Here is a 20,766-nt window from a genome sequence, read left to right on the forward strand (position 1 = left end):
TCCGGTTCACCGGTCCGAAAACGCGAAACACCGGGGATACTTTCCCGGATGTTATCCCCCTTCACCAGTATCACCTACTACCGCGTTAGGGCACCTCTAACGCCGTAACTTGTCATGTCATGCATCACTATGCATATGCTTGCATTATATTTATTGTTTCTTCCCCCTCTTCTCTCTCTAGACACCGAGACCGACGCCGCTGCTACCCAGTACGACTACGGAGTTGACGACCCCTCTCTCTTGCCAGAGCAACCAGGCAAGCCCCCCCCCTTTGATCACCAGATATCGCCTACTCTTCTCTATACTGCTTGCATTAGAGTAGTGTAGCATGTTACTGCTTCCCGTTAATCCTATACTGATGCATAGCCTGTCCTTGCTGCTACTGTTGTTACCTTTACCTGCAATCCTAATGCTTAGTATAGGATGCTAGTATTTTCATCAGTGGCCCTACATCCTTGTCCGTCTGCCATGCTATACTATCGGGCCGTGATCACTCGGGAGTTGATCACGGGTATATACTATATGCTTTATACATGATACATGTGGTGACTAAAGACGGGTCGGCTTGTGGAGCACCCGCGAGTGATTCACGGATTGGGGGCTGAAAGGACCTTTGTCCCAACGGCCCTCTGTGTGGATCTTTGAGGCGGAGCGACAGGGCAGGTTCCGACCACCTAGGAGAGAGGTGGGCCTGGCCCTGGTCGGTGTTCGCGGATACTTAACACGCTTAACGAGATCTGGGTATTTGATCTGAGTCTGGCCATTTGGTCTATACGCACTAACCATCTACGCGGGAGTAGTTATGGGTATCCCGGCGTCGTGGTATCAGCCGAAGCCTTCTTGACGTCAGCGACGGAGCGGCGCGCGCTGGATTGGACTGGAACGCCACTAGGCTAGGTCTGCTTCCGGCCGCCCACGCAACGTGCAGGTGTGCTAAGGGCGATGGGCCCAGACCCCTGTGCGCTTAGGTTTAGACCGGCGTGCTGACCTCTCTGTTGTGCCTAGGTGGGGCTGCGACGTGTTGATCTTCCGAGGCCGGGCATGACCCAGGAAAGTGTGTCCGGCCAAATGGGATCGAGCGTGTTGGGGTATGTGGTGCACCCCTGCAGGGAAGTTAATCTATTCGAATAGCCGTGATCTTCGGTAACAGGACGACTTGGAGTTGTACCTTGACCTTATGACAACTAGAACTGGATACTTAATAAAACACACCCTTCCAAGTGCCAGATACAACCGGTGGTCGCTCTCTCACAGGGCGACGAGGGGAGGATCATCGGTTAGGATTATGCTATACGATGCTACTTGGAGGTCTTCAGTCTACTCTCTTCTACATGCTGCAAGACGGAGGCTGCCAGAAGCATAGTCTACGAGAGGGCTAGCTATCCCCCCCTTATTCCGGCTTTCTGCAGTTCAGTCCACCGACATGGCCCTTTACACATTTACCCATGCATATGTAGTGTAGCTTCTTGCTTGCGAGTACTTTGGATGAGTACTCACGGTTGCTTCTCCCTCTTTTCCCCCTATCCCTTCTACCTGGTTGTCGCAACCAGATGTTGGAGCCCAGGAGCCAGACGCCACCGTCGACGACGACCCCTACTACACCGGAGGTGCCTACTACTACGTGATGCCCGCCGACGACGACCAGGAGTAGCTAGGAGGATCCCAGGCAGGAGGCCTGCGCCTCTTTCGATTTGTGTCCCAGTCTGTGCTAGCCTTCTTAAGGCAAACTTGTTTAACTTATGTCTGTACTCAGATATTGTTGCTTCCGCTGACTCGTCTATGATCGAGCTCTTGAATTCGAGCCCTCGAGGCCCCTGGCTTGTAATATGATGCTTGTATGACTTATTTTATTTGTAGAGTTGTGTTGTGATATCTTCCCGTGAGTCCCTGATCTTGATCGTACACGTTTGCGTGTATGATTAGTGTACGATTGAATCGGGGGCGTCACACTATTAGTTTTGTTTCTGAATGCTACTCAGATTGGGGTTTTGAATGTCATATGCCCAAATGGAATCCATTGATTAAGAAGTTAGTTATGTTTAGAATCAGAATCCTACTGTATGAATCAAAATATAAATTTGAATGTCATAACCAAAAGTAACCCTTGATTCCTTAGTATATAAATTTGTCCACAATATGTAGTTACATTAGCTCCATTGTTCAATTCGTGTGCATGACAATGGAAAATGCAAAACAATGATCATAGTATATTGGGAGTATATTAGCCCTATGATCAATGTGTCATGTGTGCATATCTAAATTTGTAATTGGCTTCCATATTTACTAGTGATGGATGTAAAGGAGGATGATGGTTGGGGGGGGTAGAAAGAGGTAGCTGGCCCAGTACGACCCGTATGATCCAGAGGAAAGTGATGATGAAGAATATGAGGTAAGCCTACTTGAAATTTAGATTGTTTATTTAGTTCCTTTGACATAGTGTATCCATGAATCTATAATGTATTAATGTAACTCATTCATGTGCAGTATGATTCCGAAGATGAAGTGTCCAAGGGCAATGTTGCATCCTTCACAGCCAAGGAGGTGGTGAAGATCAAGGCCAAGGGAGTTGCTTCCTTCTACAAACGCAAGACCAAGAAGTGGCACTGCCCCTACTGCACCACCAAGCCAAAGCCAAGGGATGGCCACTTTGATCACCTTCTGTCTCATGCGGAGGATGTAGCGATTCACGGGGAGGACTACATGATCAGGGGGCAGCATGCCGCCTCACGAAGGCCCTGACTCCAGCGTGATGTGATGCTGTGAACTGAATGTTTAAGTTTATCTGTTGGGTTACTTTTGGTTTGTTGAACTGGATCTCTTTGGTTATGGTTTGTTGAACTGAATCTCTCATTGGTTATGCTAGTAATCTGGTTGCTATCTATACTAGAACGTGAATGCGCGCGTTGCCGCGCCCGCCTACCTTGCAGGTTATATTGTAGAGTCATGAGAAAAAGTATTGGTAGTCAAAGAGAATAAATTTAGGGTACAGAACACATATTGCCGTGCATGAAGCTTGAAAGATAGTGCAACCAATACACTTAGAATGCATACACATAGTCAATAATTGAGGCCCTAAATGCATGCAATCACAAGTTCTTACAAACACGCAAGTTTATGAAATTAAACTGATGAACTCGAACTAAGTATTCAGAGGTGGTATTAACAAAACAATAGCAGGCATGGCTATATTTGTTTTCTGCACTATTATTCATGATAAGAAGCAAAGATACGTCTCTATTATTGAAGCAAAATATATGCTAGAGAGACTGGGAAATGGTTGATGTACCTGGGAATACAAAACCAACATCCATTAGCCGACGTGTTCAAGTTTTATGGGTTTATGTACGTAACTATAGGTACAAGAAGCAGAACGGAACTTGTTTGATCAATTTCTTTGCAACAGATTCAGTGTTAGAGACAGCTGCATACATACAGTAATATAATCTATCAATGACTGTTATAACTTGGAATTTTAGGAAGTGGTACACATACACAGAGGTAAAATGAAGATTTCATTTGCCATAAGTCATAACGTACCTAACCTTTTTTATCTCATTTCCTAGTAGTAGAACTCACATCACTGTAGAAGCTCATGGTATGCTTATGAACAATGAGAGACCTATGGTAGTAGGTTTGAATGTTTGGCAGTATGAACAGTGCAACAAATAAGTAAAACTTGTCAATGAGCCATTGTTTCTAGTTCATGTGGAATGGTTCAGTCAAGTATTTCTCGGAACATTCTTCACCAATCTCGCATGGCTCTGCAAAAATAATGTAAATAACAAATATAGATATTCTGAAACTAGGATTTATCCAAACACTTCCTAACAAGAGCAATAGGGAAAATCTGGAAGCAAGGGGCCCAAGAACGGACTGCTGGTGCCGACCATCCCATTAGCACGACTGACATAAGCAGAAGAATATTTAATAGAAGATATTTGTACGGACGAACTGGAAGGAATAAAAGGGACAATCCAAACGCAGGTTTACAAAAACTTGTATCAGGATCATAATGTCGTCTAAGAGACAAAACAATAGGTGGATGAAGAGATCAACTTGTAAGGCATAGAATGATAGAAACATACTTGAATGAACGAAGTGGGCGAGAGGAGCATAGCGGAAGCGGAGATACGATGGCGATAGTGCCCGCCGCCGGCGCTGAGCCGAATTGCGGCATCTCCACGCATCGCTGGGACTGGGGAGTCGCGTCGGCATAGATTTGTTTCTCTTTCGAAGTTGGAGTACGCACGGAAGCTACGTGGGCTTTTGGCCGCTGATCGGCCCATGAAACGAGGTGGTCCCTAGCTCGGTTTGCAGAGCAGCGGCCCAAACTACATGTGTGTTGAATGGATCGCGACATGGTGAAAAGCTGTATCGATCTGGTTTGTTACGGGGTTGATCCGACGGCTGACGATGTCAAAACGTTGTGGTGGCTCGTAGATGGCTGAGTTATACTGTTAAGTAATTTGTCTGTCCTTAAATTTGCCTGTGGTATATTTGTCTATTCTGAATCTATGGTAGTTATGTTTAGATGTTTTGAACTGTGATCTTAGGTGCTGCAATGATCACACATGTTGTGTACGAAATCAAATGCATGCTCCAAATGAGATCATGTAAACCTTGGCAAACCTGGACAGTACAAATTCAAGAAAATGCAAAAACAAGTAAAACCTTGGCAAACTATCTAGGGACTATCTATGTTTGTGTAGGAGATTATGTGTGCAAAATTTGAAGTGATTTAGAGGAGGTCAAATAAATTTGAATTTGAGAAAATGTGCTCCAAATGAGCTCACAGGATAGGGTGAACAACCCATTTGTAATCAAGTTTTTTTGAACCTACTCTAAATGAGCCAAATGATTTTTTATTAACACATATTCACTTTCCATAGTGTAGATTCGAAGTCTCACTATTTTTTGAATCAATCTTCATATTTTTACATTTTCTTTTGAAAACATATGATTTACTATAAAAACTATTAAAAACATGTTTTGAAATATGAAAATGAAAAACTAACTTCAGATCCTTCTTATTCACTTTAAAACAAAGCTCTGGTGATTTTTTTCATTTTTTAAAATTTTTCAAAAACGGAAGGTAACACCACCTCCTCTCCTTGAACTCAAGAAATCATGTACATGATAGCTCATATGTGTGAAGGTTTTGTCATGAAAATGACCATAGACCAAGTTTATGATTTTTGGTTGGTAACATGTCACATAAGACAACATTGTGTGCAGGTTATATATATATTTTTGATTTTTTTTAAACTAATGGTGCTCATTTGACCTCATTCGTGCCACCTAGGGTTTTTCATGAAAATGACCATAGACCAAGTTTAGTATTTTTCCTCTTTAGTTTGTCTTATAAAACGACGAACAGCGAAGGTTTCATATTTTTTCGATTTTTTTGAAATTACTTATGCTCAGTCAAAGCCTTCGAAACCCGTTGACCAGCTCAAAACCCCTCTAAACCCTGCGGGGTTTCGCCTAACTCTTGCTCCCAATGCCAGCCATCCGATCATACCCTCGCGCCAAGCGACAATCCTCAGATCTGGTCTTCTAGAAGGAGTTAGGTGGGCTGGCTGCGTGCAGGCTCCGCGCTGTTGGATCACAAGGACGGCTCTGCATCGTTGGATCGTGGGGCGATCCACGAGAGGTGATCCTATTGGTTGTGCTCGGCTGCTCGCCCACCACTGACTCCGCCAAAAAACATTGTTATTGGGCCCAAAAGGAAACCAAGCTCTGGTTGGGCCGTCGAATTACGTCGTTTTTTTGCATCATTTGCTCTGTTTTTTGTGAACGTGTTGGCTCTGTATTTTTGCATTGTTTGCTCTGGTTTTTGTGAACGTGCTGGCTCTGTATTTTTGCATCGTTCTAAATCAATTCACATTGCGTAGAAAATGACCAAATTTTTAAGGGCCAAATTTATTTTTATCATGCAAAATGGCCACAAACTATTCAAAAAATGGTCTCTTTTTGTTCATATAATATATATGACCACGGATTCCCACGCGTGCAATTAGCTTCTTTTTCTTCTTCTTTTTCAAACCACTGTTTCCCATGCGTGTACACTTCCGATGTTGCGGTGGTTTTGAAAACGGGTTACTTCACATTTGACCCCGTTATTGCCATGGCCAAATAACATGTAGCACTACGGCTATTTAAGCCACCCTCTGCCTCTGCCATCCCTCATCCATCTCCCATCCTCTCTGCCATCTGCCCTTTTTGCTCTTCGACCACTTCTCGTTCTTCTAGCACATCCTCAGCCATGCAGTACACCGGACCAACCTACCACTTCCCACCCACCGTGCCGGAGAGGCTCTACCCTCCTGGCATGTACGTTGAGCGCCCACTATGTGTGTGGGCTATATCAAGGTGGAGGACCGCAAGGAACTTCACCGAGTTCTTCCTCGCGTCCGGCTACCACCACCTCCCGCGGGGATCTCCAAGGATGTTCCGCGTCGAGGAGGTCATCCAAAACGGGGTGGTGGTTTCTCTCCTTGCCCACTTCACCAACACATTCGACGCCTTCTACCTCCTCGGCCAGGTGTTTTGGTGTGGCTGCGAGTTCATCGCTTTCACCACCCACAACATGTTCACGAAGTACACCAACATCTTCCCCATCGCGTCCCGCATGCACACTCTTCCGTACCCCATCGACAACACCACGGAGGAGCAGTGAAGGGCGCCCGGAGGAGGAGCGAGGTGGAGAAGGCGGCGTCTAGGGTTCTAAACCCTCTATCTATTTTTCTTTTTTTGAGTCTATGTTATGTTAAGTTGTAATCCCATTGAACTATGTGAGAGATGCTATGGGCTTGTTGGCCCTTTTATGAAGTTCTATTATTAAGTTTTCTATCTATTCTATTATGAAGTTCTTCCTAGTTTCAACTATGTGATCGTGCTATGGGCTTGTTGGCGCTATCTACGTGTATGTTGATTGATTTCTTAGAGAGCTTGCTTTGTTAGTAACCACCTAGTGCATGCAGCCACAACGAACCCTTCTTTTCTTACACAAGCCACAAATATGTAGCCACCTAGCTAGTGCATGCAACTACAACATATTTGTTCAATTTATTTGTCTTAGCAAAATAGGTGCAGATGCGAGTGGATCGAAAATGCTGCAACTGATCATAAAAAATGATGTTCTAAATCGAGGACACAAGTGTGCGAGAAGAGAGGAACCAGTGGCAGCGACCGTCGCTGCATCCGTGACGGCTGGCGTGCACGAAAGCGGCTCGGTCAGTGCATCATGGTGGCCCGCATCAGCATATGCAGGCTCGGTCGGCGCATCGACGCATGCAGGCAGGTTTGTTGGGTGCATGCATATCAGGCTTCTGTCGTCGCGGCGCGCGCATGCGTTTAATGCAAGGGACGACCCAATGAAACCATGGCCCAATGGTTGAACAGCTACGCCCCCAACGCGGCCCCACTCGTCAGAATTAACGGTCAAAGCACTGACCCGACGGCGACGTCCGTTGTGACCTCTTCTGAGGGTTTCGGGCAAGGGAGTGGGGAAAACTGAGGAAAAGTTAAGAGTGTGGGGATGGACGAGTAGAGCTAAGGAACCAGGGACACAGATGTAAAAAACCCTAATTTTAATTGTAATAGTAGGTTCCGATTCATCATAAAGCTTTCTAGGGATTGAAACTTCCAACTCAAGTTTTATTCAAATGATTTCATCACAGCATCCACGATATGTTTAGTAAAAGCCTTATTTTGATTATAAGCATGAGGTGAATTAAGCATGGATTGCAAAAAGGAAATACAATCTATTAAAGAATAATTATCATAATTAAAATCCTTGAAATTCAAAAGAGTGGGTTCATCGCTACCTATAGTTTTGACCTCTCCAATCCCACTTTTATCAACTTTTTCATTAAGATCTTCACCCTCCAAATTATTGGGACGCCTTCTAGCTAAAGTTGACTCATCTCCAGTACCATATTTATCAAGTTTTATATTAGCAAGAAATTATTCAATAGGAGTCACACCAATCACTTTAATATCTTCATCATTGTTATCACAAAAACTAGAAGAACATGATTTTTCTAGCCAATCTCTCTTAGCACGCATCCTAGCGTGTCTCTCTCTACTTTCATTAGTAGAAATTTTAATAGCTTTCAGAGATTCATTAATATCAATCTTGGGTGGCATAGATCTAATCTAAAAAGAATCAATCTCATGAGAAATTATATCGACGTTTCTAGCCAAATCATCAATCTTAAGCAATTTTTCTTCAACCATAGCATTGAAAATCTTTCGAGAATTAATGAAATCTTTAAGATTGTTCTCAAGACCAGAGGGTATTTCATTATAATTTCCATAAGAATTGTTGTAGGTATTACCATAATTATTAGAGGAGTTACTAGGAAACTGCCTAGGGGTTGAATTTTCCTCTATACACATTATTACCAAAATTGTTCCTACCAACAAAATTCACAACCATAGATTCATTATTATTCTCAATCAAGGTGGAGAAAGGCATATCATTAGGATCAATAGGAGCACTCCTACTACCAAATTAATTTCATAAGTCCATCCATCTTTCCACTCAAAGTATTAATTTCTTCAATCGTGTGAACTTTTTTACTAGTAGAAGATCTTTCGGTATGCCATTGAGAGTAATTTTCCATAATATTATCTAGGAGTTTAGTAGCTTATCCTGATGTGATTTCCATAAAAGTACGTCCCGTGGCGGAATCTAAAAGATTTCTAGATGCAAAATTCAATCCGGCATAAAAAATTGTATGATCATCCATAAACTTAAACCATGAGTAGGGCAATTCCTTGTCATCAATTTCATACTCTCCCAAGATTGTGCAACATGTTCATGATCAAGTTGCTTAAAATTCATTATATCGTTCCTAAGCGAGATGATCTTAGCGGGCGGAAAATACTTGGAAATAAAAGCATCTTTACACTTATTCCATTAATCAATACTATTTTTAGGCAAAGATGAAAACCAAGTTTTAGCACGATCTCGTAGTGAGAACGGAAATAGCTTCAATTTAACAATATCGTTATCCACATCTTTTTTTTGCATATCACACAACTCAACGAAAGTATTTAGATGGGATGCGGCATCTTCATTAGGACTACGAGAAAATTGTTCTTTCAGAACAAGATTCAACAAAGCGGCATTAATTTCATAAGATTCCGCACTAGTGGTGGGAGGAATCAGAGTACTAATAAAATCATTATTATTAGTATTGGAAAAGTCACACAGCATGGTATTTTCTTGAGACATCATGACAAAGCAAGCAATCTAGCACACAAGCAAACAAAAAGATGAACGAAAAGAAGGCGAATAAAAAGGAAAATATTTTTGTGTTTTTCTGAAAGTGTTTTAGAAGTGGGGGAGAGGAAAATGAAAGGCAAATGACTAATAATGTAATGCAAGAGATGAGATTTTATGATAGGTACTTGGTAGGCTTGATGTAGAACCTCCCCAGCAATGGCGCCAGAAATTCTTCTTGCTATTTCTTGAGCTTGAGTTGATTTTTCCCTTGAAGAGGAAAGGGTGATGCAGCAAAGTAGAGATAAGTATTTCCCTCAGTTAACAGTTAAGAACCAAGGTATCAATCTAGTAGGAGGCATAAGCAAGTCCCCAATATATGCACCTGCACAAACTAACAAACACTTGCACTCAACGTGAAAAAGGGGTTGTCAATCCCTTCACGGTCACTTGCAAGAGTGAGATCTAATAGAGATAGATATAAAAGGTAAGTAAAAGGCAAAAATAAAGTAAATATAAATAAATTGCAGCAAGGTATTTTTGGTTTTATAGATCTGAAAATATATGATGGCAAATAGACCCAGGGGGCATATGTTTCACTAGACACTTCTCTCTTGAAGAAAGCATACAGTGGGTAAACAAATTGCCGTTGAGCAATTGATAGAAAAGTGCAAAGTTAGGATGATATCTAAGGCAATGATCATGAATATATGCATCACGTCCGTGACAACTAGACCGAAACAATTCTGCATCTACTACTATTACTCCACACATCGACCGCTATCCAGCATGCATCTAGATTATTAAGTTCATAAGAACGGAGTAACGCTTTAAGCAAGATAACATGATGTAGAGGGGTAGATCCAATAAATATGGTGAAAACCCCATCTTTTTATCCTTAGTGGCTACAATACAATACGTGCCTCGCTACCCCTATTGTCACTGGATGAGGACACCACAAGATTGAACCCATCACAAAGCACCTCTCTGATACGTCCATTTTGCATCATGCTTTTAAGTTGATATTTATTGCATTATGGACTGTTATTTCACATTATGGTACAATACGTATACCTTTTTGCTGGAATTAGTCTACTTTGGGCCAGCCCCAATAGCAATTTCAGAAATTCCTAATAAATCCTAGAGGCCCACTTTAATACCCCGAGGCTCATGCTATAGTAACCTCACCGTAATGATGCCATGTCCATGACCATTTTACTAATCCAATTATCACTTGATCAAAATTCAAGTCAAACTCAAGTTTAAAATAATATTTTTTCAAAAAAAATGTTCATAATATTGCAAATATTCATTAACTAATTTTCATGAGGAAACAAACATTATTTGAGTTAATAAGATGCCCTTGACCTATTTAAAATAGGGCTAGCAACATTTAATATACGAATTTAAATTCAAAGCTAAATTTGAACAACTCCCTTTTGGCCCGAACTTATTGTGCAACCCTGTAATGGTGTCTAATATTTATATGCAAAATCTCATATGTAACAAATATCTTTTGGTACAAAAATAAAATGCAAAACACTAACTTTAACTTAAATAGGAAACAGTAAAATAAGAAAGGGCCTTTCCTACTGGCACTTTGGCCCACCTTGCATCACTGGTCGGCCCAGCCCAACCGAATCATCTCCCTCCTCGCTATAGGAGGTCGAGAGGTCGTCGCTACCGTCTGTAGGCCATGGCCGCGCCATGCCTTGCGTGGCGGCCATCCGACACACCACCGCCGCCCTACAAAACTCCGTTGACCCCCTCTATCGAACCCTAGTTGTTTTCCCCCTCTTCCTCCTCTCCCTCGCTCTGGATCGAGCTATTAGCCACGTACAGGAGCACACCGCCGCGAACCACCATGGCCACCGACGCCCGTTCGCCGTCCTCTGGTCCAGAAGGACCTCCGTCATCGTCTACGTTGGCTTCGGGGACAGATCGCGCCGGGGAGCCGCCCCATCATCGCCACCGTCTTCATCTTCACCGTTGGTCGCCGAAGCTTGTCGCTGTCGATCTGCCATCATCAGCGCCTCCCCGAGCCCACCGACCCGCCCTACCTGATCTGTGAGCCCCTCCTCCAATTCCCCTTCTTCCCGCACGCGCCTGCTGTCGCCCGGGGTCGTGCCCGACTCGTCCGCGCGTGTGTGCGCGTCCGCGTACTGCTGCGCAGCAGCTGCCTCCCCACGGCCTCGTCCATGGCCGCGGCCCCCTGCACTGCCCCGCCGCGCAGCCTCGCCTGCTGTCGCAGCTACTTCCCCGCGGCACCTACTCCCGTGCCTGCTGTTGCTGCCTTGCTGTTCTGCCGCCACGCTGCTCTGCTTGCTACTGTTGCCGCTGCATACTGCTGCTGCTCAAGCTGATGCCGTTGTGTACTGCTGCCGTTCTGTGCTGCTGATTACTCCTGCCGCTGCTTGCTATTAGATGCTACTGCTCGCTTGCTACTACTGCCTTCTGCTGCTGCAGCTCCTGGCCAAGGCCCCTGTACATGGTCGTGCGTATTGCCGGCTGGGCTAATGGCCGACCCTTGTTTAATTAGTCTAGGTATAGCTTAGTAGTAGTTTAGTGCTAATTTAGCCTATGTATAGATGACATGTGGGTCCTATTTAATTAGGTTAGTTTTATTTATTTGTTTAAGTACAGCCTATGCCATGTGGGCCGCACCTTCTCCTTTTGACTAATCAATTTGACTTCGTCAATTCGGATTAATGCAAGAAAATCCAGAAATCACAGAAATTATTTAAATCTTTGAAAATTAATATAAATTAATCTATAACTCGGATGAAAATAGTTTACACATGAAAGTTGCTCAGAAAAATATGACGAATCTGGATATGCACTCCGTTCGTCTGTCACGTGCCTCTAGCATGATGAACTTGGAACCTTTTCCCCTCTTTCATCCGTCTGGAAATGTCAAACTCCGGCAAAACATTCTTGGATGTTTTCCCCTTCGCTTGTATCGAGTAGTACCACGTTAGGTCACCCCTAGCCCAATGTATTGCCATGTATTGCTTTGTGATGTAATTGATTGCTCTGTTATTTATTGTGTTCCCCCTCTGTTACTTCTTTTCCGGTAGACGCCGAGACCGTTGTTGATCCGGTGATCCACTACTTCACCATCGAGATCTGTAACTATCTGCAAAGCTTCCAGGCAAGCAAACCCCCATTGATCATTCCGATATTGCCCATTCCCTTCTTTCTTATGCTTGCATTAGAACTGCTAATACTTTCTGTATGATCCTACTCTGATGTATAGCCTGTTTTTGTTACCTGCTTTCATACCTTACCTGCTTATTCTAAACTCCTTAGTATAGGTTGGTTAGAGATCCATCAGTGATCCCCACCTTGTCCCAGTTGCCCCGCTTTATGTTCGATGACTCGATCAACGTGATCGACGTCCAGGCCCCGACACCGCACATCACCCCCCTTAGTTGTACGACTCTGCAGAGTTACTATCAAGTGCCGAGGGTGATACCTCATCAGCACTTCTGATGTTAACCCTGTAGTGTAGCTATTCAGCCGTGGTCATCGAGGGTGATTCCTCCTTGACCACTCCCGATAATGACTCTGTCGTGCAACCCCTCAAGTGTGAACCAACGAGGGAGATTCCTCCAAGTCCACCTTGATGGTTACATCGAGTGGGAATCTGTCAAGGGTGATTCCTCAGGTTCCCCCCTTGTTGTTTTAGACACACGGTTACTTTCAATTACCACAGAATCATGATGACATCGGGTCGGCCCCGAGGGGTACCCACAAGTGTTGTGAAGTCGGGTTGACCTGGAGGGTACCCGCGAGATAATTAGGTGGCACAGCCGGGCATTCTTAGCCCTTGCCGGTAAGTCTACGAGACGGGGCGACGTGGTCACATGATCGTGAGTCTCTGCTCGTTACCGCATGCTCCCAAGACACTAACAGTTTGGATATTTGATCTGAGTAGGCCTCCGGCCTTTTCGCACTAACCACCATGCGGGAATAAGTATGGGCACTCTGCATCGTATGCATCAGTCGAAGCTTTCCAGACGTCATCGACTTAGCGGCGCGCACCGGGTTGGACCGCATAAGCACCTGCCTTGTTAAAGGAGGTAGCTAGGTCTACTCACCGGCCGTGTACGCAACGTGCAGGAGTGCAAAGGGCGATGGGCCCAAGACCCCTGCGTGCTTAGGATTTAGACCGGCGTGCTGACCTCTCTGTCGAGGCTAGGTAGGGTTGCGGTGTGCTGATCGGCCGAGGCCAGTCATGACCTGATGGTGTGTCTGGCCGGAGTTGATCGAGCGTGTTGGGTAAGTTGGTGCACCCCTGCAGGGAAGAATTCTATCTATTCGAATAGTCGGGTCCACGGTAACGGACGCTCGGAGTTGTATCCTGATCGATACAACTAGAACTTGATACTGGAAGCTGAGGCATGTAATGGATATGCTGGCTCCGGGATTGATTCCTCACAGGGAGTTGAGGAAGTGATCTCTGGGCAATGTTACAACAAAGTTACTAATATTATAATATGCCACTCTTATCTCTTCTGATGCTGCAAGATGCTTGGAGCTTCTTGAAGATGCTAGTCTTCGATAGGCTAGGCTTTCCCCTTCTCTTCTGGCATTCTGTAGTTTAGTCCATAAATACAACCCATTCCTTTGATACAGATGCATATTTAGTTTAGATCTGATGTAAGTCTTGCAAGTACTTTGGATGAGTACTCACGGTTGCTTTGCTACCTCTTTTTCCCCCATACCTGATTGTTGCGACTAGATGACGGATCCCGGGAGCCAGACGACACCACTGATGACTACTACTACCCCGAGGGTGCCTACTACTACGTGACAGCCGCTGATGACCTGGAGTAGTTAGGAGGTTCCTAGGCAGGGGGCCTTGCCTTTTCGATCGTTGTTGCTTTTGTGCTAGACTTCTTAAGGCAAACTTGTCTAACTTATGTCTGTACTATGATATTGTTGCTTCCGCTGACTAGTCTGTGTTCGAGCTTATGTATTCGAGCCCTCGAGGCCCTTGGCTTGTAATATAAAGCTTGTATTATTTTAATTTGTGTCTAGAGTTGTGTTGTGATATCTTCCCGTGAGTCCCTGATCTTGATCGTACACATTTGCATGTATGATTGAATCGGGGGCGTCACACCCACTCAGCCCATTTCTGGAAGGCAAGAGGTGGAGGCAAACACTACCGCAGGATGCTGCTAACGCGACACTATGATCGGAGACCCTTCGACAAAACTGTGTGCGATACCATAATCGCAAACGGTGGTGTAAAATACCCGTCAAAAAAGGTGCAAAACTTTTGCGATGGAGGATTCATCAAACACGGTTCAAATTTTAGTTGTGTGTGCGATGCAGGGCATACGATTCAATTTAGTTAACTGTTTGCGATAAGGAGGAACAAAAGAAACGGGCAGCCAGATGAAGGTGTGTGCGATGTACATCATACGGTTCACTCGGATGAACTGTTTGTGATTAGGCAACACAAAAGAAATGGTCAGCCAGATCAAAGGTGTATGCGATATATGACATGCGGTTCAATCGGACGAACTGTTTGCATTGAGACATGAGAACAGAAACGGTTCAAATGAACAAGATGTGTGTGATATGAGGCAAACAGGTCTGTAATCAGAAACGTGTGCGAAGACCGATAACAACACAGACGATTACTGCTAACAAGCCGTGTGTGTTGTGAGCAACCGATTGCTGGTATACAATTTTGAGTGATTGATGAAAACATCACCGACGGGTTCCACTGTTTAGTCCGTGTGCGATGTGATTTTCTTTGTCCGTACAGCATCTACGCTCTGTCTACAGAGCATCAACATATATACTTAAAATGACAACATTGCATAACCAAATTAAGCATACAATTACACAAATGACTACACACATAACATTTCCACACACCAAAGAAAGCAATTACATGCATACTAAAGTAGGAGAAACGAGGATCTAATCATCTACTTATTGTTGTGACGACGCTTGCCATTGCTCTGCTTTCGGCTAGATCCCTGGCCATTTTGGGGAAGGAGACACTTCCTCATGTCAACGGTCCACCTGTACATGTCGTAGCTCGTGTACGCCTCCTTGGCTGTGTACACGACGTGAGCTTTGTCGAGTTTCTCCATTGAGGCCGAGGGCCAGGCACGCTTGTCCTTGTTGCACGAATCCTTCATGTCTTTGTAGTAGGGGTCGATGATGGCCTCGGCGAGGTGAACCAGTGAGTCCTTCTCATGCTCCTTGCTGCCCCAGATCTTGTATTGGCCCTGGATGTCGACAAGATTCTGGCAGGCGATGCCCAAATTCTTGAGCGCCTTTACATCCTTGGTGATGTCCACTGTAGCGAACATGTAGTGGGGGCTGTTGACAAACCTGGCAAAATGCTCGCAAGGCCTTGTGGCCAGGCAGTAGTGGCAGACGAGGACGTGGTGGCGCACGCGCATCTGGGTCACGGCGACCTTAGGACGAGACCCGGCACGAGCGCGGGTGTACTCGAGGTCGAACCCGACCACCTTATACTTCTCCGGGGCAAGCAACAGCTCCATGATGTGGATGGAGTGTTCCACCCAAACCTGGTCATTGGTGTACACCACCGAGAGGTCCATGAACCTTCTGTGGGTGTCCACCACGGCACGCATGGTGAACTGTTGCTCGTCGCCGGCAGCCGCTCGGAGCGCCATTGGAGCCGCGCAGGATACCCTCTAAGAATTTCTCGTTGTGGGATGTGCTTCTTGCAATGGTGGGGCGCGATCGAAAGGTTGAAGAGACACAAGGGTAGGTTAAATGGCCGCTGTAATAAATGGGGGCCGGCCGGCCTGTAATCGTCACATCTTGTCACGACGTTCATAGCGGAGGATTCCAGTGCTCTTGACAACACCTCACCGCACGCGTGGGCTCGAAGAGGGCCAAATGTATCGTCGGTGAGCCTATTCCCGCGCTACCGCGCTGTTTACCGCGCAAGTTTCCTGCCCGACTAGTTTGGCCACACGTCGGCTAGAAGAGGGACAAATCATGGGCGTTTATTGGCAAAAAGCATTGTAAAAACGAAGTGTGTGGAATGACTTCGGTCATAAGTTACCCTTGGGTGATGAGATCAAAGTTACACAGAAGGGTGATGATGGACACTCGAGTGCGATAATTAATTTTGTGCTCTATAGTGCACATGGTGGAAGAAACCAACTGTGTGCAATAATGTCAAAGATCGCAGTCGATTTAGCTATACAGATCGTGTGCTGTGAGATCGACAAGGTGAACTGCTGCTCATCGTCGGCAACCACTCGGAGCGCCATTGGAGCCGCGTAGGATTCCCTCTAAGAATTTCTCGTGGTGGGTGCGCTTGTTGCAATGGTGGGGCGCGATCGAAAGGTTGAAGAGACACAAGGGTAGGTTAAATGGCCGCTGTAATAAATGGGGGTCGGCCGGCCTGTAATCGCCACGTCTTGTCACGACGTTCATACCGGAGGATTCCAGTGCACGCTTGACAACAACCGCACCGCACGCGTGTGCTCGAAGAGGCGCCAAATCTATCGTCGGTGAGCCTACTCCCGCGCTACCCCGCTGTTTACCACGCAAGCTTCCCACCCGGCTAGTTTGGCCACACGTCGGCTAGAAGAGGGACAAATTGTGGGCGTTTTTTGGCAAAAAGCTTTGTAAAAACGAAGTGTGTGGAATGACTTTGGTCATAAGTTTACCCTTGGGTGATGAGGTCAAAGTTACACAGAAGGGTGATGATGGACACTCGTGTGCGATAATTAATTCTGCACTCTACAGTGCACACGGTGGAAGAAACCAACTATGTGCAATAATGTCGAAGATCGCAGTCGAATTAGCTATACAGATCGTGTGCTGTGAGATCGACAAGGTAAACTGATTCAAGAATCGTTAATTAAATCTAAGATCATTGCATATTAAGGTCAAAATAGTGCTAGCAATAGACGAGTCTCATACGATGCCATTTCAACGATTGTACCACAAAAGCTCAAAATGTTACAAGGTTCAAATTCCAGAGTTATATGGCTCAAATTCGAATATTACAAGGTTCAAACTGATATTAGAAATGAAATTCAGCTCATCAGCTGCAAATGCTCGCGCTGATCCGCTGAACATGGATATCAGAGAGGTTCACACTAATATCACCGCTTCTAAGTCTGGCTTCGAAACCTCACAATTTTTACAAAGGGGTCAGCCACTGAGAAGTCATGTATGGGGTTGACATGATGACTTCCGATTACTCTGTCATGTGAAGTTCCAAAATGAAATTCAACATTTTTGGAGCCTACTCCATTCTGCCGCAGGCGCCGACGCTGATCAACAAACCATTCATTTTTGCAAAATAAATATAGGGAAAACCTCATTTCCTTCAGCACCCTTGCTCTGAGAACAAAGAACCTGGCGAATATAATTTCCGGTAAGGTCCCTCTATAGGAGTTCAAAGTAATTTCTGAGAGATGCAGATCTAGGCATTCGACGTGATTGTTATACTGTATCACATTATCCACCACTGCGCGTAATCTTATCCGCAAAATAAGAAAACATGTTAGTGCCTACATGCAGTTTTGAACATTACTACAGGCCTAGCTATTTGGTTTGCAGGATTTTTAAAATGCACCAACATGCCATCTTTGATCTGACATGATTAACATGGGCATTTTTTTACATTATAGAAAAATGTAGCCTTCTTCACAAGAGGTTGGAGTGGATGAAAAGTTCCATAATAAAACTAGTATAGATGAATCCAAAGGAGAAATGCTTATTGATTGTAACCGTATGGATCAAGCAACGAATATGGGGGGGACGTGTATGTACTGAAATCTTCCAAGAGAACCTTCAGAAATCATAGTACATTGTCATTGTAAACTTGGAAAAAGGTGTCACAAATTGAACTCCCTTATGGTTAAAATTTAACAGGAAGGAAAATCACCTCGATATATTGGTTCTCCAGGCATGGAAAGCATCTCAGGAAACTAACAACTTGCTCCAGGTCGGGCCCGATAGATTCTAGTGCCAAGACCTTCACTGTGCACAGTTTTGGGGTCAAGCTTGTTGGAATCGTTTTCTAAATGATAGATGAACAAACATCTTCAAAATTAGAAATAATGTTAATTTGTGGAAGGAGAGTTAGAAGGCGGTTGTTATACCTAAACGTGTGTGGATCCAATAACAAGTTCGGAGCATTTGTCAGACGAGTAGCCCATCACTATCAATTTCGGCGCAGAAATGACATTGATTCTTCACTACTAGGGAAAAGCCTATACACAGAATTTTACCAGTAGCGCTGTACAAAATCAAGCGCTGCTGCTACTTAGTAGCAGCGCGCGTAAATAAACCGCGCTACTGCTATGACTTTAGCAGTAGCGCGTACTAGCGAAAAGCGCTGCTGCTACGTTTGAACTGGGCGCACATGGCTAGCCCAATCTAGCAGTAGCGCGTATAATGGCCCAGCGCTACTGCTAATCTCCTTAGCTGCAGCGCGCTTACGTGTAAAGCGTTGCTGCTAACAGAAATAAAATAAAGTGAAAAACAAGTAGAAAAGTAAATGAAAATGAAAGAAATAGAAAAAAGAGAAATGGAAAAATAAAATGTAAAGAAAAATAAAAGAAAAAAGGGAAAAAAGGAGAAAGGAATAGCAGCAGCGGTTTCAGTAACGCGCTACCGTTACGTTTCACTTAAACAGCGGTTTCCCCCCACCCCGCCCCCCGGCCACCAATTCTTCCCCAAATCGTCCCCCGCCCTCGCCGCCGTCTCCTCATCGCCCCCGCCCGAGGCCGCCGCCGCCCGAGGCCGCCCTCAGCCTCACCGTCGCCGCCCGAGGCCGCCCTCAGCCTCACCGCCGCCGCCCGAGGCCGCCCTCCGCCTCACAGCCACCGCCCAAGGCCGCCCTCCACGTCACCGTCGGCGCCCTCCACCTCACCGCCGCCCGAGCCCGCCCAGGACCGCCCTTGCCCGAGCCCGCCCTCTCCGCCCCTGCCTCCGTCACCGAGCACCTCCCCGCCACCGTCTCTCCCCTCTCTGTAAGTCCCCCACCCCTCCCCCTCACTCATCTCTCTCTGTATTTTAGAGAAAAAATTAGATGTTAATTAGATGATTTTCAGTTAGGGCACTAGAGTTTTGCTAGGTTAATTAGGTTAGTAGTGCTGCTAGTAGTATTGGTACAGTAGGTTAATTAGGTGATGTTAAATGAATAACCTAAATGAATGAAATTAGTAGTTAACTGAATTTTTTTTCCTTTCATCATTATAGAGCACTAAAGTTAACTGAATTTTGTTCTATTAGTAGTTAAATGAATTTTCTTCTACACTGTTTGCACATGTGGTTGCTCGTGTATATTTGGACACTGTTTGCAGGGAATGATGCTTAGTGGCCTATGTTTTGCCGAAATGTTGATTCATTTCTTTTCCGGCAAATTTCAGGTTCTCGATTTGTCCACTTTTTAGCAAAGCTCATGCCAAAATTTTCCGTGAATTTCGGCATGACTTGTGCTACAAACTAGGACATATCGAGTGCGGCGGCTTGGTGATTGTTGACGACGAGACACCGCGGCGGCTTGGTGATTGTTGCACTGCTGGGTGGGTCCTGTTGTGGCCAAAGAGTCTGCTTCGTCTGGAGGCGGCTGGGGGCACACCCACGAGCACGCAGCCTCAGCAAGGTATGAACATCAACACCCCACCTACCCAATTAGCGTCGGGTGTCGGGTTGGGTTATAGCGGACGGGGTAAGGAGGAGGCTCCATTAGTCGCTGATGATGTCGCCATGGATGAGGATGAGGACGACGATGGCGCTGCTGAACAGTATGTCTATACTGGCGCCTCCTCAGGGTTTGAGCGTCATGAGTCGGTGCCTGAATTGCCGTCTCAACATATTATGGATGACCTTCCGGTAGTAAAGAAGTTTAGGAAGAGAGCGAGGAAAGGCAAAAAAGCTGTTTCTATGATCCAGCCGCCTCAGTAGCCTCGGCTTCAGGACCGTATAGATATCCCCGGTCAACCAATCCTACCTGCAACAGCGCTACGAGCCAGATTCGGTGATCTAAAGATACTTCATGACGATGTGCTGCGGGTAGAGAAAGACCTCATCGCCTTGAAAGATCCAGGATACCCACTCTACGTGGTTAACGTTCCGCGGCAAATGTCGTACGTCGAGAGCTTCCCAGCGGATAAGTTCTTCCTCCGATTCGATTACATATTCGACATGTTTCACGTGAAGAAGCTGGATTTTACGTTTGTCCGCCCTTATGCCTTGCACATGAACTACATCATCGGGGTTGAGCAGATATCTCATATCTGTGTCGCTGACCCGTACTACATGGACGAGGGCTTCTTGGGAGTCTGCGCAAATCACCGTGAATACGCGAGGGATTACATCGTCAGTTTCATGCTCACCAATAAGGACAAGGGGGAGATTCTCGTGCCTTATCATCCCGTGTAAGTCATCCGCGCTGCTATCCTTCCTTCGATTTCAATCATTCATTTGCACGGTGGAGGCTAATTAATTTGAGGACTAATTTTATGCAGCGGCGGGCACGCCGTCCTCATCATCCTCTACCCCCGATT

The 20,766-nt window shown here is 45.3% G+C and overlaps 1 long non-coding RNA gene across 1 annotated transcript; it reads left to right on the forward strand.

Annotated features, from left to right (window-relative positions):
- The first annotated feature begins 10,819 nt into the window (after nucleotides 1-10,819).
- LOC147990201 (uncharacterized) lies at nucleotides 10,820-14,290 on the forward strand. The gene is made up of 2 exons (XR_015603661.1): nucleotides 10,820-11,299; nucleotides 13,977-14,290. It is a non-coding gene; the product is annotated as an uncharacterized LOC147990201 (long non-coding RNA).
- The last annotated feature ends 6,476 nt before the right edge of the window (nucleotides 14,291-20,766 follow it).

This window comes from Triticum urartu, chromosome 1A (genome assembly GCF_056163025.1).
Source record: "Triticum urartu cultivar PI428250 chromosome 1A, HENAU_Tu73, whole genome shotgun sequence".
Lineage (NCBI taxonomy): Eukaryota > Viridiplantae > Streptophyta > Magnoliopsida > Poales > Poaceae > Triticum > Triticum urartu.